The sequence below is a fragment of the Brachycentrus maculatus genome, unplaced genomic scaffold (genome assembly GCF_059751285.1).
Source record: "Brachycentrus maculatus isolate JH-2025_06_01 unplaced genomic scaffold, ASM5975128v1 h1tg000589l, whole genome shotgun sequence".
In the NCBI taxonomy this organism is placed as follows: domain Eukaryota; kingdom Metazoa; phylum Arthropoda; class Insecta; order Trichoptera; family Brachycentridae; genus Brachycentrus; species Brachycentrus maculatus.
The window spans coordinates 966110-978495 of record NW_028281329.1 but is presented as its reverse complement, the minus strand read 5'-3'; the positions used below and the strand labels follow the sequence as shown (position 1 = coordinate 978495).

General features: G+C 35.5%; 1 protein-coding gene across 3 annotated transcripts in view; it reads left to right on the top strand.

Moving 5' to 3' along the window:
- The window catches only part of wge (BAH domain and coiled-coil containing protein winged eye), a 155183-nt gene that overhangs the window by 104405 nt on the left and 38392 nt on the right, over positions 1 to 12386 (top strand). For 2 of the 3 annotated variants that reach the window (XM_088273610.1, XM_088273608.1), the window contains exon 3: positions 10157 to 10258. The gene's annotated coding sequence lies outside the window, so the exon portion shown is untranslated. Of the gene's footprint in view, positions 1 to 5120; positions 5193 to 10156; positions 10259 to 12386 lie in introns of all 3 variants that reach the window. The other variant, XM_088273609.1, reaches the window with a different exon arrangement.

Here is a 12386-nt window from a genome sequence, read left to right as displayed (position 1 = left end):
CAAGCGGGTAAGATAGGACAGGCACTTCTTGTCTGCCTATATGGAATGCACGCCCCTGTGCATAGGGTAGGTCAGCAACCATATAATTCAAGCAATTGTGCAGACCAACACCTTGTATAGTTCAAAAAAATATATATAAAAAACATAAGATTTTTATTCCACAGCGTCCTCGTCAATCTTTTTTTCAAGCTGCTAAGACTCGAGGTAGTGTTGTGAGTTATTCCTAGAAAAAAGTCATCGATCTTGTATTTTGTGTTGGTAATATGAGCCCGGCCTGATAATCCCCCTTCACATCCCTCCACTTCCGTCCCCGCACATGTACATATTTCGTCCTGACATCTTTCTGGGTAGGGTGGACATGGACAGTGGACGTACCATTGTTAGACATTTGACATAATTATAAACATTCAGAATTACGTCATATGATAAGTGGAAGCAACCAAATTATTTTTCTGTATTTTTCCTATTATCTGTATTTTATGTATAAGTCACATGTAACCGCGTTTAACGTCACATTTAGAGCAAAATTATCATTTTACATTTTTTTACTCCAACCGTGAATCGAACGTCAGAACAGGATTAAATCAAGCCGTAGTTATTTGACGTCATTTATTTTTATTTTTCGTATGGCGGGCCAATTAACTAACTTACCATCACACCCCTCCCCGAGAAAATAGAATGCCATACCAATCTGTCTTTGCAAACAATCTTCGCCTTGCATTCTTTCGTTATATCATCATTTGAACATACATCGTTTTACCGCGAATTCGAGAGATCGCATCACGACTGCATTTAGACCACTTTCTTCCTTCTTTTGCCAACTGCATGTTTCATTTCCATAGATAAGGGTTCAAAATATCCCAAACTCTTGATTAACTATGGCATTTTAGAAATGAAATAATCACGAATCGTGATAGATGGAGTGATGAGACACCGTAACATAATAACAAGTTGAAATTAGATTTGTCCCCTCGGGCTGGAACTAAACCGGCTTAAATTATACATTTAATTTTTATAATCTGATTTACAACCGTTATTTTCTCTAATGATACCTTTAATACCAATTATATCGGTTATAATCTGATAGGCGTTACAATACATAATCGTTAGCTTTAAGTGAGTTTTATTTCGTTGTAACCTAACCCAACTTACCGACCTAACCGAACTAACCTAACCCAACCTGAAAATAATATAATTAATATGATTGCATGTCCAATATCAAGAATTGCCTTAGGGACAACTGTTGAAATAATTTGATTTTTACCAATCATTTTTATACGAGAATGAAACCAGCTGTTTCATGTGTGAAAACTATATGTTTAACTGACTTTCAGATTTAGCGTATGATTACAAATTTAATGGAAAGAAGATCAAGAGAAAATGATAAATGCATCAATTGAAGTTCAACTCTAAAAAATGTATCAACTAATAAAAAATTAGGTATTTTTAGGTACCGTACTTGTAAAAATACTCGTACACAACATTTTGAGTGTTACTAAATACTTATATTTACAACATTTTGCAACATTCACCATTCTACCCATTACATTTTTATATAATATACATATGTAATCGGTATGGACCCTAATGTATGGAAGTGAAACATGGAGTTGGCAAAACAAGGATGAAAGTAGACTGAATGCAGTCGAAATGCGATCTCCCAGAAGAATGTGCGACAAAACGATGTATGATAGATGTTCGAATAGTGAAATAAGGAAGGAATGCAAAGCTGAGATAAGTATTATCGATAAAATTTAAAAAAAAGGTGTGTTGAGATGGTTTGGACATGTAGAACGAATGAGTGAGGAAAGAACTGGAAGTGTAATTGGAAAAAGGAGCAGAGGAAGACCAAGAAAAACTTGGCACGATAAGGTATGCAAAATACTTGAAAGCGGTCAGGCCAGGAGTCGAAACAATCGGCGGTTATGTATGAGAAGATGCACAAACGTGGAAGAGGCGAAGAATGCTTGCATAGACAGAGTGGTGTGGCGTTCTATTCTCTCTGCCTACCCCTGCGGGGAAGCGGCGTCGTGGTTAGTTAGTTAATTAGAATGGTGAATGTTGCTCTTATGTAAATTGATCACTTGACCAACCTATACGGGTCATAAGCCACTCCCATGTTCTTCTTCATCTATATTGACTGTCACAATTTTTGAGGTTGGAATATGCAAGCCACACTAGCCGAGCAAGTGTAAAATAATTTGAGTCGAGAGTTAGTATGAACACGTTATTCTCCCCTCCTTTGCGATCCTGTTCCTAAGCGCCTGTGCCAAGTGAACTTGTGTAGGTCCTGCACACTGATGTGGCGTCACACGCATATCGCTCACTCCTTTCAAGAACGTCATAAATCAAAAATCGTCAATTTTCAGTTGTGCATGTTTTCGGAATGCCCAGAAAATGTACTATATCCCAGCAAAAGAGGCATATTTTTAACTAAATATATACCCACTACAGGGCAAAAAGTGTTTTTTGCGTTTTGAAGAAAAGGTATTGTTTGATTATTTAAAAAAAAAATAAACTAGTTATTTCTCAAATGGAGAAAAAACTTTCAGGTTTAACCTAAAAAGATCTGTTGCACAGTAAAAAGTTCAATAAGTGGCTTGATATTAATTTTTAATATATTGTATTATATTTTTAAACTTAAAAAACGTTCTCCTGAAAAATCAATTTTTATGATTAATTTTTTTCTTGAAAGGAGTGAGCGATATGATCAGTAATAATTTGTACATCTTTTATGATTTTACGCACCTTTAGAGAAGTTTTGGCATATAAAACAATTAATTCAATTTTAGGTTGCACTGATCTTCCTTTGCAGTAGGTACTTACGAAAGATTTAGATAACTGAATACTTTTATCAACACGTCCAATGTAAATACAACAATTTTTTCTCTAAGCAAAAGTCGTCTTTTTTTCAAATTTTAGATTCGTTACCCTTGAGGTAATTTTACGAAAATGTCGCCATATAAATTATCCATAATTATTATTACTAATTATTACGCTACGTGTCAACTGGTAAGTAAGCTGAAATATGCCCAGAGACAATATTTTTCATTCTTGTTTATCAGTCATAGAGTTCCAATAGGAAGGCACTTCAATACTCCAGTTTCGAATCATGTTATGAATGATCTGATAAAATTGAACGCTTCGATCGGAATTACTTTATGGCCGCAATTCGCGATCAACACTTCGACTGCAGACTTCTCTCTAATGACTGCGTGTTGGCTCCCGAGCTGGCTTCAGAAGCTTCTGTTGGCGATATGAATAAAAAATAAGTTACCGCTTATTAAAAGAACATCACGACCATAAACTGTTTTTATTGCCGCTACCATTGGATGCCAATTATTTTTAGATAATGAACATCAGCGTGTACCTTAGCTTTTTGAAAAAACTTGTTTTTGAGCAAAATTTCCACTACCCGTCCGACCGACCAGCCCAAAACCAAACTGGTTTCTTGTACTTAACAATTCGCGAATAAAAGTGATTACGCCATCGTTGTACTCTTATTATCTGATCCGCTTTACGTCCAAAATTATACTCTGCCGAAATGGCTGTTGGCGTCCCTCAGGGTCAGCTTTTTGAGCCTTTATTAATATGAACTATTCCAAATGTTATCAGTAGAAAGATCTCAAAAGTTCATCAACGAAATTGATGATACCGGTACAAAGTATAACGAAAAATGGAAGGTAACAAGTAAGTAATGAAATCGTAAATCTTTAAAGGTATTCTTGTAATGTTTCTGTTAAATAATTTATATTTTTATATGATTTACCACATTTTTTCGAATTTTACGCTATATAATTAAGTTTTATTTCAGCCATGTATTTATTTATCTTATTTTACAGAGTAAACAGCTCTTTTCGTTCACTTCTTTTTAAAATTATTTTTTTATTTGTAAATACGTTTTAAACCCTAAATGTATAAATACAATTTCATCGCCAAAATCAAAATAACAGAAAAATCACTACAATTAAAACATTTACTTATTTGGCATTTTGAAAGCATAGAGTATGAACGTCCACATTTAAAATGAAGCTTTTTAAAGCTTTCCTCGTTGATTAATAACGATTTTTTATTAAACGTATATGAGTAATTTGTAAAAACTCGCATATTATGTAAAATATTCCTTTTTAAATTATTCTTTAATATGGACTTTTGAAATATATATTTCTTCGTTTGTTAAAAAATAAATATATATCACTATTTAAAAATTAACCTCTAGAAATCTGGTTTTATTGTTATTTTGATAAACGCCTTCGTTAAAATATGAGCACTAATAAATTCTAACCGGTTTCGCATTAGCTGATGCTGTATAACTATATCCCAATTAGATACACCAAATACTAAACAAGTATTTTTGCATATTTAACACAACCGAAATTCAGTACTCTTTTATTTATTCGTTATTAAGTTTCACTAGATTCAAGGTTAGTTGAGATCGCTCTTTAAGTAGTTGTGGAAGATTTTTTTATCACTTAGCGTTTATAAAAGGGGCTAGGCTCGAGGTTGTAGCTTAAGTATTTAAGCTAATACCTGAACTAAAAGTAGACTCGGAATTAGAAACAAGCGAACCCTGCCTGTGTAAATATAATTGCATGGAAATTCTAACACCGTTCCCATCGGGTGAAAAAATGTTTTTTCGGCCCTTGCTAGTATTTTGTTGCCCTTGCCCGTATTCAAAAGCATTAGAAATTCCAACAAAATGACAAAATTTACAATATAATAGTGTTTTTCTTGGTCATTGTGCCACGTGCTTTTCGCAGTTTTACGATGTAATATGATTTTGGCAAAATATTCTGTAACTGTTCCAATATATGCCACATATTTGGTTTCCAAAAGTGGACTAACTGCCCACCTTTTTCATTCTTGAAACATGGTAATGCTAATTTAGATCATAACGCGTTTTAAACTGATCTTCGGGAAAAAAGTAATTCATTTATTTATTTTTTCTCAATTTTGGGGAACGTCTTTTCTTCTGAATTTGGGGAACTTGACCTATCTTTTTTTCAGAGTTGCTTTTTCGGCCGATGCTTGCTGTGGAAGAGAATCAATCGAACTACGTTTCGGAGTGTCCATTCACTCTGCGACTGTTCTCATGTGCGTGTGCTGGTATTGTGTTCCAGGTGCGGGTGTAGGGGCGCCCCCCCGCGCGCCGTGGCTCCCCCCGCCCGCGGCCCCGCCCACCTCCCCTGACGGTCAGTACTGCGCCCCCGCCCTGGGCTGCTTGCGTAGACTGCTTCCTGCTTCCCTCTTCCTGTCCTCAATATCCCGCCGTGTCCCCGAAACACTTGGAAACTGCGATATAAGAAAAATGGTCTATTGTTTTCTAGGCACTGCCAGGCTTTCACTCTAGTCAACATGGTTCGACGAGATATTTTGGGTTCACACTTAGATGATCGACGGGATGGCTCAACATATTAAACAGATAAATCTGCATGATAAAATAAAAGATATTTGACAGATGTTTGTCAAGAGTTTAATCTACATTGAAAAAACAGAATTGTACTACGCTCGAACGGTGGTAACTTTTTCATACAAACATCCTTCTTTCAAAACCACTATCATATTCTAGATCTTACACCAATTCAATACAAATATTACTGTTAAATCAATATGGTGCAGAAACATCACTTTTTTGTATAAATTTTACTTGGCTAATACTAATAAAATGCATTGTCACACGTGTTTCGATACATTCAACATCATTATCAAGAAATTTAAGAGTTACGTCCTTGGGACCTTAAGGAAAGAGAAGTGAGTAGGATCTGTTTCTGATTTGTTACCATTTGGAACATAAACAATGGTGGGGAGGCTTTCGTCATTGTCATATCGTTAATTATTGATTCGATTTTTAATGTTTCCCATACGTTGTTCCATAATAATATTGAATGCATCGAAACACTTTTCACAATACATTTTAATGCATAGTGATATTTACCAAATAAAATTCAAATAAAAAAAGGATAGAGAGCCTCGTGACTGCCGATTCATATTTTTTTTTACGACAGAATGTGTGATGATCATTTAGAATAAGTTAAAAAGGGATACCTAGTGCGATTTTCTTTTTACAGCGAGTGTTTTTTTTATCGTACTTCATAATGCGTTTGCCAGAAACATTCCTGGAAGCAAAGACCATAGATTCATGCAGTTTACGTATCTTCTTCTTTCTTGTAGATTCGAGTAACTCCGCTTTTATAACGCCGTAGTCCGTTCTTTTGTAATGTCCAATTTTGGAATACATCTATCTATCTATGATAAATCTATTAGCTTTTTTAAAAATTTATTCGCTTTCGTAGAATTATTTTCTACTCGATGAAAATAACTATAATATTAGAGCTACATACTTCATTTATATTTTTACGTACCAAAACATTTCGATTCAGCTTATTTATGGTTTCGTGTTCTTCTTCAATTTAAGTAACATTTAGAACTACAATTATGTATTACAATCCTTTTTTTCAGTTTGTTTCATTCATCACTAGCAATCATTATTATTGTTGGTTCCATTATACATCATTGCTTCTAATTAAAATTGACTTATAAATGTCGTTAGCCACAGTCAACAGATTAAATGGTTGAAATATGTACATATTTTATATTGCTGAAGTGCTTTTGTATATTTTAAATCATTTTGTGACCGGCGATTCTAAAAAAAAAAATACCCGTATTTTTGCCTTCCGTTGCCTTAATTTGTTAGCATGACTTATTTGTAACTTTATCTCTTGTTATCTTAATTACTGTTAAAAACTTACTTTATTTATTTGTTAAAGTCTAGTGAATGGCTCTCAATGAGGTTTACTTAAAGGTTATTGAACTGACGTTTCTCAAATTAGCTTTAAAAAAACCAAAGCCTTCTTAAAAGTATTGTTCACTTTTGCATTTTTTTGTTACAAATGAGTTTTTTCAACCATCTTTTCAAAATACCGGTTTTGGATGATTTATTTTCTTTTATATTTTTTTTAGAATCGCATTGTGTCTTTAATTGGTTGGTCACGACTTTTCAAGTCGATATTCGATGCCATAATAAAGTCTGTCTACAATCCGATTATAATTTAGTTCGGAACACGGGCATAGTAACGTGTTCAGTGGTGGGAGATCATATTACTGTCATTCGTAGATTGTAATGGTTTTTTTTACCTTCGACAACTTTCACCTTCGATCATCCCCGGTGGGTAGAGGTTCCCAAACAAAATCAGTTTGTCTAGACGTTCAAGTTATTCTACCTTAGAAATTTTATCTGGCGAGGGGTTGTAAACAAGTTTTGCCTCCGGCTTTATACCTACCCACCACACTGTGTTACGTATCCTTCTACCTCGGGCTAAATCATCCAGGCCAGCGAAATTAATTAAACTTCGACGGTTACCTACACCCAGACGTCATTGCTCCGCAATTTAATAATGCTTTATGCGTATTATGTCACAAACATGCTAGTCCATCTTTTTGCGCTTACCTACACTAAATTATTAATCGTAGTACGAATCATCAATCTAAAGAACCGTCCGGACGCTCGGCCGCAGGTCATTATCAAGCGATAAAAAAAATTGTACGTTCACAAACTACATACAAACCGAGAAGCGGTAGATATACCAACACAATTATTGTGTTCTTTCTTTTACTTTGCTCTGATTCTGAAATTGAGTTCATCATTCTCATTTATTTCTTCTTTTTATTAGTTTTGTGTGCCTACTTTCGTAATATTATTTTCTTCAACCGTTGGGGTTTCACAGCACTTCTTTACTTCACTGGACAGGGGGGTCACTTTTCTTTTTCAATCTGTTGAATCCTTCACGGTCGCCCCACTAGGCTTCCGTTGGTCGTCACCGCTTAAAGTTATTGGTCGTGCTAATGACAACCGAGAAATTCGTATTGTCGAACTGTTGTTATGAATTGATTTAACCAGCGTACTCAAAACACTGGCATTCAACTGCTGATTTTTTTTACCGCAAACGAATGACAGACCACAATCATGACTTATTATTTGCTCGCTGTAAAACTTTTGGTAAAGAACGCAATTCTCTGGTGGTCGGAGTATACTGTCCCCTTCATTGTCTCAATATTTTAATACATAAAATTATTATTATATATAATAAGCTTGCAGTATTGTTAGTGGTTATGTCCGCCAGCAATAAATAATCTGAACGTTCAATACGAAACAATATTTATGGATTCATATATGTCTTCTTAATCTTAGTGTGAATGTAAAAAAAATGTGCACAATGTACCTTTAAAACGGATAATTACATTATCAGATAATGTGCGGCTTGTAAAGTATAAAGAAATGTAAAGAAGCTAACGTTTCCTAAACCAGGGAATTAAAATATCCACCATGCAAGCTAGCGAGCGAGATCTGTTTGATGGCCATTTTACAATGCAATAGGAAGTCAGCGATGTAGGATTATAGAGATAAGAAGATTTCCGTTTTTAGTTTCAAACGACGAAACAACTTAAACTCTTTTCACTTACCAAGTCTTGAACATTTGCTTGTATGTAATGTCCTTGTATACCTACCTACTACCAAGCGACGACGGTTCGGGTCCCGCGTATTTTTCTCATATTAAAGATTCAAATATTTACGTTTACTTTTATGGGGGAGCATAAATAAACATTTCAGAATGGTACAGAATGGGCCATTAAATAATATTGTCATGTATTTACAGCATTCGTACATACACCGATGAGAGCAGATTAAATGTGGGCAAAGTCCTGGAGAGACTTCGAACACATGCACGATGAGATGGCATAAAATTATGTAGATTTTCACATTGAAGACTCGAGAGACTGGCGTCTTTAGAATATACTCGAAGGTACTTGCCTATAACCGTTACATTGATTATGAAGAAGGCAGTTCTTTTGATGCATCTTCAGACAAAGCATTAATTTGGTACATTCGTATATTATTCAAAGGTCTTGATCTACCATACCTCGTGCTTTTAGACAACGCTTTTGATATTGTAACACATAGAATTTCTGAATGCTTAGCTTAGCGAGTACTTTTTTTAAAATATTTTAATTTTTATGAATAAACCAAATTTTAAGATTGAATGGTTTTGTTGTTCCTTTTGAAATTGTTATTATTTTTATACCAATCTAGCCGGGAACTTATCAGGGTTGCCAAATGCCCGGTTCTAGACTGGGTAGTCATTTTGTGAACTCCAAGCATGTATTCCAGTTTAAATTAATATCATTTTCTCAAAATGCTCCTGAAAGCTTGTTTGATTTTTCTTCCCAGCCCATCTCGTAGTTCCAGCTCAAACTTGCGGCTTCTCGTATGTAACCGACTGAATATGTCCATCAATGAGCTAGTAACTGGCTCACCATTATGTTGAAAACAATTCATATCCACGAAAAAAGTGTTCGACGTTATTGTACAGTATTCAAAGCGATAAAAAAAAAGTCGAGGGATTGGACTCCCACTAAAAAGCAGCGCCGACTTCAACATTCATGCGATAGATACATATTAGCCTTAAGCTGACTCCACGCAACACTCTCCTTATCTTTAAGTATTAATTTTAAATCAAACACAGATTTTTTTAGTCTACTAAGTTGTATTTTATTAACAAAACCACATTAAAAAAATAATATTGCGACAATTGTTTCGCCTTGTTAGGGCATTATCAAACGAATGTCCCTTATCCCCTACTATCCTTATCATTCCTCATTACCTTGTGTAATACCACTTAAAAAAAACACTACTTTATGACTACCGTTTTCTACCGACCTGATGATGGAATGATTATGCCGAAACAGCTAGTCATGAAGTAGTGTTTTTTTAAGTGGTTACACAAAGTGAACAATGAGTGATGAGAGAGTGTTATATTACCATACCACAAAGTTAAAAATGCTTTTGATATACAAAATATGACTCCATCCAAGCCAAATCGACTGGTCCAGTTAAGATTTATGAAATGCAAAAATAACGTTTGCAAAACTGGTTTTCTATATTTTTGGGAACGCATAGGTTTAAAGTATAACGCATCGGTTATGCAGTACGTAATCACCAAGTAAATAAATACATGGAACATTATCAGCGGAGATTGACAGCAATTTAACGAGTTTGTTTACAGCCCTGCGCTATTTGTGATTGGTGAAGCGGCATTTTTCAGCTATCGCAGCTCTTTTAGATAAATATAATATTAATGTTGGTGTTTTTGTGTTTCAGGCGGTGGGCGGTATGGCGTGTACTCGCTGTTCCCGCCCGCCCCCCAGGCTGCCCACAGAGTCGCCTCTGCCTCCAGCAGCGCCACGCACGCCTATCATAAGGGTATGTCCAAAATGTCTTATCATATTCTTTTTATTCATAATCTCCATCTAGTCCAGACACATTAAATCTTCCACTGCCTTGGAATTCATTCTACGTAATGATATTTTTTGAAAAAGTTCTTTCTGCTACATTGTATTCAAAAATCCCTAGAACTGGTGCATGAAATTTTATATCTAGGAAGCATGTTCACAAGGAATGGAAAAGTAAATAAAGATATTGATAGAAGAGTGAATGCCTTCAACCTTCAAAATCCTCATCCGCAGCCAATGGTGCATAGGGCACTGCATCATATAAACGCAGTGTTATCTTGATCGTAAACACACGAAAGAAAGGTGATCAGCCCCAGGGTAATTTTGAATGAATATTAGAGTGAATAAATAACTTATATTATTTGATACCTCCTGAGAATCGAACCCGGAACCTCCAGAACGGTAGCCGAGCGTGCTGACCATTACACTACAGAGGCGTCCGCCTCTGTAGTGTAATGACAGTGAATGCGGGGAATAAAATCAATGGTGCGATAAACAGAGTGATTGCAAATAAAAATATGTCTATGGAAACCCAAATGGCGGTTCACAACGGAGTGCTGGTACCAGCACTGATGTATAAAGCGAAACGTGGAACTGGCAAAGGAATAATGAAAGTAGCGTGAACGCTGTTGAAATGCGCTCCGCAGGCGATTGTGTGGAAAATCATTGTATGACAGAATTAAAAACGAAGATATAAGAAAGGAATGTAAGGCTGAACAAGGGATACTTGAAAAGATTAAGAGTTTTTAGTTTTAAGAGAAAAGATTAAGGTGGTATGGACATGTGGAGCGAATGGATAGCGAGAGAATGACTAAGAAAATATATGTGGCGAATGTGAGCGGGAGAACAGAACGAGGACTGCTGAAAAATACTTGGCGCGATCAGATCAATCAAAATCTAAAATCTGGTGGTGTCTGCGTAATCGGAGGGCATGTATGATCAGATGTATAGATGTGAAGGAAGCGAGGAGTGTATGTCAGGACAGAAGAGTGTGGTGTTCCATCCTCTCTGCCTACCCCTGCGGGAAAACGGCGTGATGGTAGTAGTAGTATTGGAAAAAAATAGATCTCTATTTTTTATCATAAAGAATGTTGAAAATTATACCATAACATACCGTTGGAAAATGTCGATTTCTGACTCCTTTTAAGAGTAGTAAATAGAATTTAAAACTATTGTTCCAACCTGGTAAATATAGCCATTATTTTTGTTTTTAGCCTTATCACTCCTATGTCGAGTGTGGCTCGACATTGTATTTACTACGCCTCGACTTCAAATGACGCAATTTCTAAAATAGGTACATAAAAAAATAGTAAGACCCTTTTTGAAATCTATAAATTGGTAATTTATTTACAAAAAAATAATAATTTAGAAATTAAGGGGTTCCAAGGATTAACAATGCAAATTTACATTAGTTGTTAAGTATATCTGGTTTTGTAATTAAAATCCATCAACATCCTCCATCAACATTTTTTTTTCTAACTTTGGCACGTGTGTTATTTATCTTCGCCATCTATTTACCTTTGTTACACCAATTTGTATATAATACCTACATACAAGCCATTGTAAAGTTCTATAGAAGTATTAAAATACTAGTCGATATCCTAAACTCACATTATTTATTATTTGACTACATAATATAAAATAAAACGTGTTTGTTAGTCGTGAACATATAAATAAACATTGCTTTTCGTGACAAAAATATTTTATTACTTATGACATAATAAAAATATTTTTTCAACTGTGATTTTTTATGAAGCATTGTTTTTTTTTCTTGCCAAACAATTGAATTTCCAGAAGATAAGCGATTCCATACAAACGTGATGAAACAATGCATCGCAGCTATCAGGATTGTATAACATTATCGTAGTGTGCGTTAAGTGCGCGTTTGTGTAAGTTACCGGTTGACCTTGGAGCGCATGAGTGGGCTGGCCCGTGCGCAGGCGCCTGCCCACCCCCCTTCCCCTCCTGTCGCGATCAATCCCATTCCCGCCCAATGTGGTTCAGATGCCCGCCTTCTCCGCGAGAGAAATACAATCTCCTCGAAACATATGCTATCCGGATACTAGAGAAAAAGCAACCGCGAACCGCTTTGACGTTTG